We start from the raw sequence: 13,464 nt of genomic DNA, 5'->3' as shown, positions 1-13,464 counted from the left end.
AGACTTCTAGAGGCAACATGCCCATCAGTCGGAGTGGGAGTTTTTTAAAGGCTCCTAATTTTAGAGAACTGTGGGTGGGAAGAAGACCTTGGCCCCCTCACTGTGCAGGCAGGTTCGGAATGCGAAACTCAGGTGGGTCACATCGGGAAGTGGGAGGCAGAGAAGTTCTAGTGCCACTGCAAGGGAGAGTCATGGAAGGGTTTTCAACAGGGAGTGACCTCAGCAGATCTGCATCTGGGCAAGAGACAGGCCACAGAGGATGAGGCTGACAGCAGGTGTCTACTCACCCGGCAGAAATGTGAGTACAAAGGCAGGTCAGTGTGCAGTTTGGAGAGAGGTGTACGCCAGAGACATGTATCTGGGTGTCACCACCACTCAGGTCATACCTGAGGAGGATGGTGAGTGGAAGGGTAGAAGGCCAGACTACAGTGATGCTGGGGCAAGGAGATGAGTGAAGAAAGGAGGCCACAAAGGGGATTGAGTAAAGTTGAAAGGGAAGTCAGGAAAGTGGGGGTATTTCAAAAACAAGGGCAAGAGAGTTTCCCAGAGAAATAGGTCAACATATTGTCAAAAGCCAAGAAAGATCATGTAAGATAAGGGATGGAAATTTATTTTATTATAATTCATTCATTGTATTTACAAAGAAGAGGTCACCAATGACCTTGAGGACGGCAGCATTTGAAATAAAACACTTTTTTTTCTTTTGAGGAAGATTAGCTCTGAGCTAACATCTGCCACCAATCCTCCTCTTTTTGCTGAGGAAGACTGGCCCTGAGCTAACATCTGTGCCCATCTTCCTCTACTTTTATATGTGGGACATCTGCCACAGCATGGCTTGATAAGTGGTGCTAGGTCCATGCCCAGGATCTGAACCAGCGAACCCCAGGGTGCCAAAGCAGAGTGTGCGAACTTAACTGCTATGCCACTGGGCCAGTGCCATCAAACACTTTTAATGGTTCCTTACTGCCTACCATGCAAACCCCCCTCAAAGTCTCTCTCAAAGAAAAGCTGTCTTCCAGCCATCGACAGGTGAATATACTTTAGGTCCTAGGCCTTCCCATCTTGACACTTCACTCAAGAATTTTCCTTAAAACTCATACCTATCTTTACACCCACTACAAATCATACCTCTGCTGTGAAGCTCCATGGGACCTCAGTCCAAAGTTCTTGATACCTCCTTTAACTTCAAAAAGTGTTTATCTTAATATCACCACAGCCACGCTCACTCAGCACATGTGTAGGGTCTTGGAACCTGCTTTTCCTGTTGCTCATCTATTTCCCTGCATCCTCATTTCCCCTCCCTACATGGCTTTCTCATTCTACGCCACCATCTTTTCCTGGAATGTTTTCTTTCTTTTTATTTGTTTCCCCCTGGAATCCCCTCTTTTCTTTTAAACTTCAGTTTATAACTGATCTTTTCAATAAAGAAGCAGTTCTGCTGACCACCCATCCGCAAGTAATCTTATTTCTCTGGACCCCTTTAGCTTAGTGACTGCTATTTTCATAACTCACAACAGTCAATAGTACTTTAATTTCAGGTATATCCATTTGTGTGCGTAATTTTGCCTCCTTCCTAACCAGACTCTGAGCTCCTGGAGAAGGAGCAAACCACAGGAATTTCAGTGCCGGACAGGCCTGGGTTCCACTCTCTTGGAGTGGTTACTAGCCTCACTGAATCTCCATTTCCTCAACTGAAAAATCGAGGCCAGAATGCTGAGTTTGGAGGCGTGTGGTTCTCAACCAAGTCGAGGTACGAAACGGCATCCTGCTTGATGTCCGACTTATGGTGGCAATCACTATTCGATACTCCCCTTCCCTTTCTCTGTCTCCAAGTCAACTGGGCCATAAATTTACAGAGATGAAAATACTCCAAAGGAAAAAAAAAAGGGAGCAAATGATTTAGATCAGAAAAATGGAATTCCAGCAATGGCTGCGCCCTGTATTGATAACACAGACAGTTACAGTCTAACCTCTCTGGACTTCGGCTCTCCTTTCCCGTTAGACAGATGAAGAATACGATACCATTGGTCCTGTCCAACCCACTGAAAATGCCGAGAAGCTGCATGGGATCATATATACAATATAGCTAAACCCAGAAGGAGCTGCTAAATTAGGGAGTAACCAAAATCTTCCAAATTATAGTTAATGGTATATAAATTTATATCTTTTATTCAATAACAATATCCTGAGCTAGTGAATGACAAACTATGTTAGGAATAAGAACCAGGTTAGGGGGGCCAGCCCCGTGGCTGAGTGGTTAAGTTCGCGCGCTCCACTTCGGAGGCCCAGGGTTTCGCCAGTTTGGATCCTGGGCGCGGACATGGCACCACTCATCAAGCTATGCTAAGGTGGCATCCCACATGCCACAACTAGAAGGACCCACAACTAAAAATACACAACTATGTACCTGGAGGCTTTGGGAGAAAAAGGAAAAATAAAATCTTAAAAAAAAAAAAAGAGTCAGGTTAGGAATATTAGATTAAAATTTTATTTCCTGTTTGCTCTTTGGTTGGCAGAAGAGATGGGTAAAGGAAAGGAAGAAATATAATTAGTTAAATGATAAATTAGTAGAATTTACCTTTAAAAGTTTTCCTTTATTTGCTTTTATTTAGACTTTTTCTATTTCATTGTTTTCAAACTATTGTACATAAACTTTTTTCCCCAACATCTCACAACCTTAAGTAGATTACTAGATGAGTATAAAATAATCTTAGTGGTCAGCATTTGGAATAACATACGGAATCAATTAAATCAGTATAATACAAAATATTAAAATATGATATATCCATTATTTTTGGTTACTGAAGAGGAAAGCAAATAAGATATTAACCACTGAAGAAAGCAGCTACAAAAGGCGGTATGAATTATGTAAAAAGGTTAGTGATGTATTTTCATTACAGTATATCTGTATTCACAATGGCATTTAAAAAATAAAAATGACAACTGCCTCATCACCACATTTCTCATTGGAAGAAGCTGCCTGAGCTTTGTGCTCTCACTGTATTGATGTATTTGAGTTACAATCATGAATTCTTAATCAGGGCGGTGGGGCTGAGAAGGATGGAAGGAAGACAGCTGCATGCACTAACACTCGAGGCCTTTCTTGTTTGCAATAGCATTCTCCACCGAGCTAGCACTGCGTGCGCACCGTCTTCAGTGAGCTCACGGGGTAATTAGGGAGGGTACGACATCTTTCTCTTTGGAAAATCTGTGAGCATATTCTTGAGAACAGAGTTTTACCATTTCCTGTTAGTCATTCCCAGGACTCATAATCCCTGGAGAAGAACTGTAAAAAGAACAAGTACCCCTCCTCCCCAGTCCAGCCCGAACATCAATTATGCAGTGCACCAGGGTTGCTCTTTAGGGCAATCAGGTATTTCAGTCTTTGCTGTGCTGACTCAAGCACCAGCACAGGTCTCAGCCATGCCTACACGTCACAATCACTCAGGAGCTTTTAAACCTCCCAGGGTCCAGGTGCACCCTGGCCCCCAGGTATCAGCAAGTTCTTAGAGCTCTTCAGATGATTCTAATTAATCAGCATGCATTAGAGCAGTGTTTTTAAGTTGGTCTTGTATCAATTTCACACCTGTTTCATTTACCTAAGAAACAAACCATTAAATCTTCAGCTTTAAGAAATTTCCAAGCACAGCACACAAAGGGTCTCCTTACTTCATTCATCCCTGCCACTTACGGGCCCCTTCATTATTTCCCAAAAGATGACACCAGTGACCAGCAGTAGTGAGCCTGATGTGGCTCTGGGTCAGGGATGAGATATCCGTAGCTTAAAGACTGGATTCTGTGTTGTGTATGTGTGTGTGCATGTGAGAGAGCGAGCGAGCGAGCAGGGGAGCTCTGTTTGCTCACATTTCATGGTAATGAAAAAGCTTATTTTTTTTAGGATTATAAGTATGTGTGAAACCATCTGGTGTTTCCTGCTGTTGCATCCTTTAGATTCTGCATGTTTATATGTCCATGGCCCCAAAACATCATGAGCCTAAAACAGTAACATTTAAAGGATGTGTTTTAATGTAATCACACATATTATTGATGTTTCATTAAGCATACTATTTTAGAATGTCAGTAGTAGAAATATTTGAATATAAAAGTAAAGAGAACTGACAAGAAAAAAGGAGGAATCATTTCACGTTAACTGGCCATCTCGGTATCACCTTTTGTGAAGAGTATTCAAATTTTTGTATTTTTATACTTTTACACATTTTTAAAAGTTGATTTCTTTTAAAAAATTGATTTGTAGTTCTTTATATATTCTGGATGTTAATCTTTTTTCAGATTTTTCTCCCATTCTGCTTTTTCCATTCTCTTAATAATGGTGCTCTTGACACCATAATTTTAATATGGCCCAGTGTATTTTTTCTTTTAAGGTTCATACTTTTTGTGTCCTGTTTAAGAAATCTTTGCCTACTCCAAGGTAATGAAGATGTTTTCTTTTGTTTTCCTCTAAAACTTAAATTTTTTTACCTTTCCCACTTAAATCTACAATCCACTTTTATGTATGAAATGAGGAAGAGGTCAAGATACTTTTCCCTCCAAATAGCTATCTGTGTGGCTGAACTTCACTTACTGAAAAGGCCAGCCCTTTCCCACTGCACTGTGGTGTCACCTTTGCCGTAAATCAGATGCCACTGATTAGTCAGCCTAGCCTTGTATCAATGCCACACTATCCTAATTACCAGAGCTTTAGAATAGGTATTATACACGGTAGTGGAAGTATTCTAGCTTTCTTTTTTTCTTTAAGAATGCCTTGGGGGCCAGCTTGGTACCGTAGTGAAGTTTGTGCGCTCTACTGCGGCGGCCTGGAGTTTGCAGGTTCACATCCTGGGTGTGGACCTACACTGCTCATCAAGCCAAGCTGTTGTGGCGTCCCACATACAAAATTGAGGAAGACTGACACAGATGTTAGCTCAGGGCCAATATTCCCCACCAAAAAAAAAAGAAAGAGATGCCTTGGCTATCCTTGGTCCTTTGCATTTCCATGTTAATTTTTTAATGAGCTTCTCAGGTTTTGAAAAAAAAAATTGCTAGCAATTTGACTGGAATTGCATTACATTTATACACTAATTTGGAGAACACTGATAACTTTATAATATTGGGTATTCTGATTTATAAACATGAAATATCCCTCCATGCACAAATACATAAAAAGGTGCTCATCTTCATGAGTCATTACAAAAATTAAAATGAAATCCACCATATGCACTAGGATAGTTCAAATGAAAAAGGACAGAAAACATCAAGTATTGGAAAGGATGTGGAACAACTGGAATATACATTGTTGATGGGAATGCAGTCTGGTACATCCACGTTGGAAAACCACTTGGCAGAATCTATGATCTAGCAATTCCATTCCTAGAATGATCACTCATTAAAAGACAAGTACTGGAATATTCATATTGGCAGTAGTCAAAATAGCCCCAAACTGGAAATTACCCAAATGCCCAGCTGTAGTAGAAAGAATAAATAAATTTTGTGGCGTATTCACACCATGAAAAAATATACAGCCCTGAGGACGAACCATCCAAATTAGTATGCAATAATATGGGCAAATCTCAAACAGTATTGAGCAAGAGTAGCCAGATTCCATTTATAGAAAGTACAAAAACAGGAAAACCAATTTATGTGAGAAGTCAGGATGGTGGTTAGTCTTGGTAGGGTATAGTGACAAGGAAATACGAAGGCCTTCTGGAGTGCTGATAATGTTCTCTTTATTGATTTGGGTTCTGAGTACACGATGTTTTCAGTTTGTAAAACTACACTGAGCTGTACTCTTATGATATTGCACTCATGATATTGATATTTATGTTTTAACAAAAAATGTTTTTAAAGGGATACATAATTGGGTTTTTCATTTTAAAACTGATGTCTCCTCATCTGTTCCTCCCTGGTCCCAGAGCATTTATATGACTAATAACCTAAAGGGAATTAAAAAAAAATACTAGAACCAAAAAAGAAAAGTTGTATGCTCTACAGAAGCTTTCAAAATTGGAAATTAGTTTAAATGCAGTACTATTGGGTAGTATACCTTTCAACCAAGACTGTTGAACTCTTTGTAAGCATCTAACTAGAAACATTTTCTTTACCTTTTTTTAGGTGAGAAAATAGAGAAATAAGATATGAGACATTTCCAGTTTCAATGAGTTTGTCTTAACTTCCCATTCAAATCGACACTTATTATTCCTACCCATTAGAGTGATTCAGCAATAGCTCTGGCATGGACACAAGTGCGTCTGTATTTATTTTTCAAAGAAATGTAATATCATGAAAAATGAACAGCGTCTTTAAGGGTCCCTTTAGCCATCTTTTTGTAGATTAGTTATGCTAATATCTGGTTGTCCTAATTTGTTTTTCTGTAGTTTTGTGTCAACACTAAACTAATCAGTGGATGCAATTACAGAATTCCAGGAGACTCATTTTTAGATATGGTACAACAAAACTTCCCCAAAACTTGTAATAAATGCTGGCTTATTTCCTTTTTGTCTATTTCTAGAAAACATGCTCCTGCGATTGAGCCTCGTATTTCTATAATCCAGTAATTGAACATTTAAAATGAAACTAAGGATTGTGGGAAAAGCTGAGATTGTTTAACAAAACCAGTAAACCAAAAGGCTAGATGGATAATTTTAGTTTTTTTAAATAAATTATAAAATTACAATACAATTATAATTCAAGTTTGAATAAAAGTAACAAAAATCCTCATAGAGGAAGAAAATAAGTTCTCACGTGCTAGAAGAGCAAGTGCTGTCAAAGAGCTATCGGAAGAAGATTCTGTTCTGTGTCTATTTACCCAGCTTTGGTAATACACTAAACAATCAGAATTTTTAAGGAATATACCACAGTAAGCAGCACGACACAGAGATCTGTGATGGTTTTGAAAGCTGTCTATGAAAAAAAAAATTTTAACCACATTAAATATTTAAAATTTCCATTTAAAGAGCACAGAAATTACCCAATCTAAGTATATCATGATCTAAACAGCGTGGAGCTGAGATAGTGATAGTTGTATTGAAAAGCATGATCATTTGATTTTCAGCCATGTTTTTAAGTGGAATACACCCTGTAGTTCTATTCTTCATTTCTTTTCAAGGTGTCTTATTGCCCTCTTGATTTTGGGGGTGGGGTAGGAAGCGGAGTAGAGAATGATGTTGTAATTAAGCCATTTCCTATTTGTCTCCATTTGTTCCAGGATATCTGTCAGAGTAAAAGGGAGAAAAACAAGTTTTTTCACTCCATAAATAGCCCATATTGGGAGGTATGCTGCCACCATCACCACCACCGATGACTTAAGCACAGGTAAAGCAAAATATTGGCCTAAGTTTCAAAGGCTTATTTTTGGACACAGGAGGAAAGCAACAAATAAGTGACTTAAAATGAGGAAGAATGAAATATTCATTTCTAAAAGCTCACTTGGATGAATTAATCATTAAAAACTGGGACCATTTGTACTTGAGTGAATAGAGGTTGAATTTATTTTGAGAGTTTGATAATTTTCCTTGGGTATAATTTGTTAAGGCCAAACAAACAAACAAAAAAACCCCTCAAAAAACAAAAGAAATCAAAACCAAACCCAAAACAAGCCAAAAAACTGTGTAGTTGGAAACAGTTGACCTCACAGGGGAGAAGGGGGAGGGCTACACATTTACAGAGTGCCTCCTGCATGCAGGTCCCTCCCCACTCTCACCTGTGGTGAGTCTGAGGAATAAGCGGAACTCACAGTTGAAAGCAGCCCAGGATGTATGTGCAAAACTGGTTAACCTGTGAAGATCATTTTACTGTGGCATCCTGTCCCCAAGTGCTATACCCTTAGAATTCAACAAGAAGCACTGTTTACCCTGGGGAAGTGATCATTTCAAGATGGTACCATAAGTAGATACATGATCAGTGGCATTTAAACCTTCGTGGTAATTTTTAAAAAACGGTTGTTTTTGTAAAGCCACAGAAGCCAAGTTTTGAGGAGTATTAATTTTGGAAATGGCAGATCAAAACAAATTGTTCAGAGTTCATAAGTACACGCAGATATACCTTGACTTATTCAAAAGACATATCCCAATGACTTCACTTTAAAAAATATAAATCAAAGTGTATTTTAAATAGACTAGAAGTAATTAAGCCTGATTTAAAACACCATATAGTTACTCTTTCCTGAGTAAAGGCAAAGAACCATCTGGTATGGATGCAAATTATTTTCCTCCAGCAGTCAGCCCACCACTGTCTGGAAGATCAAGTCTAACTCTACTCTCACTACCCGACGCAACTCATGCCAAGGCTTGAGGTCTTTATTTTAAAGATTTTATTTTTCCTTTTTCTCCCCAATGCCCTCTGGTACATAGTTGTATATTCTTAGTTGTGGGTCCTTCCAGTTGTGGCATGTGGAACATTGCCTCAGCATGCCTTGATGAGCAGTGCCATGTCCGTGCCCAGGATCCAAACCAGGAAACCCTGGGCCACCGAAGCGGAGAGTGAGAACTTAACCACTCAGCCACGGGGCCGGCCCCCAAGTTCAAACATTTTTAATAAGAAAAATCTTAAATTTGTCTTTTTATTATAAGAGTAACATACGCACAGAAGGGCACAGAATGAAAAGTTTGAGTTTCCCTCTCTCGTGTCCCTCTGGTCCCCCTCCCCAAAGATAGTCACTGTTTAGAGCTTCTGATGTCAGGCAATGTCTTGTTCTAGGCCTACACAAACACAGAAACAAAGCCATCAGTTCAGTGCACCTTGCTTGAGCTCCTTAACAGACTAATCCCCCACATTCGGCTTTGTGCTTTCTCTTCCCCTATTACCTCTTGTAACATTAATAGGTACAATGTCAAGTACATTGGCTTGTCTCTATTTTTCAACTAGTTTTATCTCCTTTCGCCTTTTTAACAATATCTCCTTTTATATCTATAGTAACACTTAGCAGGGTGCTGGGCACACAATGTTCAATGAAAGTTTTTAAACTCTGAATTCTAAGTACAATTCACTTTCCTTTTGCTGCTGTCACGGAAGAGCCTTTTCACACACAAACAATGCTGAGTCAGATATTTCTTAATGGCCTGCTCTTTACCGGGAGGAAGTGCCTGTTTATTTGGATTATTAGTAGCTGGGCTCTGATACAGAAATCCGTTTCTGGGGAAATGCATTACATTTTATTTTTAGCTATGAATGGGGTATACATTTTTTGTTTTCTTATTTAAAATAGTTGCCTCTTCCGAAAAAATACAGCATGGATAGAAAATAACAGATAATTATATCTTGTATCATATAAACGGGAAGAAACAAAGAAAAAAAACACCTTGTGTCAGAAAGCAAGGAAGTGCTCAAAGACTAATGGGACACAAAGTCAAAGGGACAGATGAACTGGGTAGAAAGGGCCCTCACCGGCAAATGTGGGATAATGTGAGCATCAAAAGGAACAAATAGGGTAAAGGATTACAATATTCTGAATAAAAAAGAATCCATGAGTCTACAGTGATATTCAAAAAAATAGGGGAAGAAGAGGGAGGGAGGAGGAAAGAATTCTTCTTAAACAGAATGCCAGCTAGTTAGAAAATCACCTTTTGAAAACCACCCATATAATAATCACTCCAGGCAAGCAAGGGCCATCACCAAATGCTAAAACTTGGACGAAAAGTTGCTGCAGAACAGGATATGCACTAGGTCTCAAACATCACTTACTACTTACAAGGAGGAAGGGAGATCTCAAGAAAATGATCAAACTGATCACTCCAGTAATGGGGGCAAAGTCACACTATGTGCCTCCTAATGTGACAAAATGGGAAACACACAACATTACTCATATCACATTCTTCCTAGAAATGTTTCACCTGAATCTAAGCATGAGGACAACGAGACAAGTACAGATGGCAGGATGTTATCCAAGACAATTGGCTTGGACTCTTCAAAACTGAAATGTCACAGAAGACAAAAATAGGCGGTGAGGTGGTGAAGAGGGGTGATGGTAGTCAGATTTAAGGAGAACAAAAGAAGGAACATGATGGCCAATAGGTGGATCCTTCATTGGATCCTGGATGAGAGGGTGGGAGAGGGAGGAGTATGAAGAAATTTGTATTGGATTGTACTGTACACTAATGAATAATATGATCACATCATTCATAACGGTCTTGGATATGGATATTGGTACTGTAGTTATATAGGACAATGTGCTTGTGTGTTAAGAGATACATGCTGAAAAATTTAGGGGCAAAGTGTCCTCACGTGTGCAACTTACTTTCAAACGGTTCAGGAAAAAAATACATATACAGGGAGAGTGACAGTGGTAGAGAAAGAGGAGGGGGAGAACAAGAGGGTGTGCAAACAAGCAAAGAATGAGCAAATGTGCAAATGCTGAGACCTGGTCAGTCAGGGTGAAGGGACACACGTTAGTGTCATATAATTGTTTCAAATTGTTTTGTATTTTTGAAAATTTTCAACATAATTAACTAGGAAAAAAAGACCAACGTATTTTTGGCTTTCTCTTGCTTGAATACCAAATTTTATCACTTATATGACAGCAGTCAGATCTGATCACTTAGAGATTCAAAGGAGAGGTAAAACTGGTCAGTTTTTAGCAAGAATAAAAGAAACTGACACAAACGACAAAAGGCATGAGCAAAACCTGTCAGGGCACATGAGAGCATCCTTAAGGAGGCGCTCTTTTAAAAAAGGGAATTACAGTGGTACTTTGAATGGCACAGCCAAAAGTGTAACTAGGGCAGTGGAACTGATAGATAACTGTACAAGGTGAAAGTGCCATGAATACGAGTAGGTGAACTCACAAGGGTGGAATCTGCAAATAACGAGGAGCGACTGCACTGAAATACATACCTATTTTCATACCTAGACATCGTATATATTTTTCCCAGTAAATTAAAACCTTTTTCAACCTTGAAAACAATTCCTGTCTAAGGTTATAATTCACAATTTATAATTACATGCCAGCCAATTTATTTGCTTGCCTTCTTACCGACTGTTTCTCTCCCTATTCTGTAAGCCCCACAGGAAAAGGACCAGTTCTGTCTTACCCTGGCACCTTGCACTCTGCATCTGTTGTGTGACTTCTATGAGGTTTGGAGGAAGGAGAGCTGAGCATTGTGAGAGAAAGCCCCAAGACCAAGGATAACTTGAAGTAGCTTTGAGAGAGAGATTTTAAGGAATGGCTAGCAAGGGTGCTCTGGAGGGACATATTCAGGGACCATGGACAAACACGACCACTGTCCTGGGTCACAGACAAGGGAAGTGTCCAACAACTGGGCAGACTGAAGGAGCTTAAGTTTTAGGGGATTCAGTAACAGTTATGAAGCAGAATTTTAGGAGGACTAATTTGGTTGTGATACACAGTGGGGGTTGAAGGGAGAAGAGATGATATGATTCCCAACTGGCATCTTTGAACGCCAAAGGATTTGAGAAAGCGTCAAGGTGAAGGCCAACATCACATTCTCTACACTTGAAAGCAAGAGTTTCCATTTTGTTTCTCCGGAAAGTCTACTGGAAATAATATATTGATCCCAAATAAAGTGGAACAACTGAATTCAACCGTTGGCATTTTTGCTTTTAGTTGGAATTCGACAAACCTGTGATGACACACAAATGGTCTCACCTTGTTCACAGCACTGCACTGGGATCAGTGTAGCCGTGGGGTAAGAAGGCTAGGGGCTCTGCATTCACACTTCCCGTGTCTGCATCTCGCCTCTACCATTTACTAGCTGTGCCACACTGTGCCACTTATACAGCCCCCTAGGCTTAGGGCTCATCGTAAAGTGGGAATTGAATATATGCTTTATAGAGAGGCAATTTATATAAATATGGTAATTTATACAAATGAAAAATATATAAATAAGGTAAAGTATATAAAGGCCAGAGTAGTGCCTGGTATATGGTAAATAATCAATGCTACTTTTTATTACTGACAACTATAAATGCTTTCGATTAATAAAAATGGCAAAACAGCTGGCTTGGTAGGCAAAACTCTCTCAGAACCTGAGATTCATAGGAAAAAATAGTAAAATTGGTACTGGTGGTAAAAAGCTTGAAAACCACTTGATAAAGACAAGAATACCAGCTGGAAGACTACTGCAATAGTCCTGAGTTAAGACAAAATTCTGAACTAAGCAGGTAATTGAGATGGAAAGAGTAAGAGAGATATGGAGACACCAGACAGTAAGAATAAACAGGAGATGGGGACCAATAAATAAGGAGATGTTGGGTGTGATGGTTAATTTTATGTGTCTACTTGACTGGGCCATAGGGTACCCATATATTTGGTCAAATATTATTCTGGGTGTTTCTGTGAGGGTGTTTTTGAATGATATCAACATTTAAATTGATAGACTGAGTAAAGCAGATTGCCTTACATAAAGTGGGTGGGCCATATCCAATCAGTTGAAGGCCTGAATAGAACAAAAAGCCTGACTCTCCCCTGAGTAAGAGAGAATTCTTCCTGCCTGATGGCCTTAAAAGGATCATCAGCTTTTTTCCCCCTGCTTTTGGACTGGAACTAAACCATTGGCTCTCCTGGATCTCCAGCTTGCTGACTCATCTTGCTGAACTTGGGACTTGCCAGATTCCAAAATCATGTGAGCCAATTTCTCATAACAAATCACTCTCTCTCTCTCTATATATATATGTTCTATTGGTTCTGTGTCTGTGGAGAACCCTGATTAATACACTGGGCAAGGGAGGACTCCAGTTCAATCTCAAGTTTCAACCATGAGTGACTGGGAGAAGAGTGGTACAATTAAAAGACATTTGGATGCCAGGAGGTAGAGCACGTTTTGAGAGAAAAATAATGAGTTTGGCTTTGGTCACACCAAATGGGACAGTGGGATATTCAACTGGATAAATCCTGCAAGCAGGAAAAAAATGCACGAACAGATGGGGTAACGTGAAGTAGGTGAACATGACATCCCATATATTTAAAATGGTCTCACCCAAATGGCTCAAATAAATCTTTGCTAATTTACTACCGATCTTAAGCCTGGAGTAGTAGGACCATTCTATGTTTTTGCAAAATGATTTCATTCTCAGTTTCAATACTATATTATAACAGCTCCTTGTAAAATAGGCTATATATGAAGGAGTATCAAGTATTTACTAGACTGGAACAGAAACAGTAAATAACTCCATTCTTAACCTAGTATGAAAGTGACAATAATTAAAAACAAAAACAAAAACCTAGGAGGTGGCTGCAAGTCAAAGGCTTAACTAGAGTCCATGGACTCTGGTCCACAGGTTCAGGAGTTGATGAAGCCCTGGCATTGTACATATACCTACAGGCATTGTACATATACCTACGGGCATTGTACACATACCTACAGGCATTGTACATATACCTACGGGCATTGTACACATACCTACGGGCATTGTACACATACCTACAGGCATCGTACATATACCTACAGGCATCGTACATATACCTATGAGCATTGTACATATACCTACGAGCATTGTACACATACCTACAGGCAT

At 39.4% G+C, this 13,464-nt stretch overlaps 2 protein-coding genes across 5 annotated transcripts in view; one reads left to right on the top strand and one right to left on the bottom strand.

Annotated features, from left to right (window-relative positions):
- LYRM4 (LYR motif containing 4) overlaps positions 1–13,464 on the bottom strand; it is a 162,730-nt gene that overhangs the window by 46,386 nt on the left and 102,880 nt on the right. The window lies entirely within an intron of this gene.
- Positions 1–13,464, top strand: part of PPP1R3G (protein phosphatase 1 regulatory subunit 3G) — a 155,800-nt gene that overhangs the window by 68,416 nt on the left and 73,920 nt on the right. Inside the window, exons 2-3 of one of the 4 annotated variants that reach the window (XM_046639989.1) lie at positions 7,202–7,308; positions 10,999–11,501. The exons of 1 other annotated variant lie outside the window; for it this stretch is intronic. The gene's annotated coding sequence lies outside the window, so the exon portion shown is untranslated. Of the gene's footprint in view, positions 1–7,201; positions 7,309–9,813; positions 9,986–10,990; positions 11,502–13,464 lie in introns of those variants that run through there. 2 more of the 4 variants (XM_046639988.1, XM_046639990.1) reach the window with 2 other exon arrangements.

The sequence above is a fragment of the Equus quagga genome, chromosome 15, assembly GCF_021613505.1.
Source record: "Equus quagga isolate Etosha38 chromosome 15, UCLA_HA_Equagga_1.0, whole genome shotgun sequence".
In the NCBI taxonomy this organism is placed as follows: Eukaryota; Metazoa; Chordata; class Mammalia; order Perissodactyla; family Equidae; genus Equus; species Equus quagga.
Note: the sequence above shows the minus strand (reverse complement) of the source record. Positions and strands in the feature narration are given on the sequence as shown.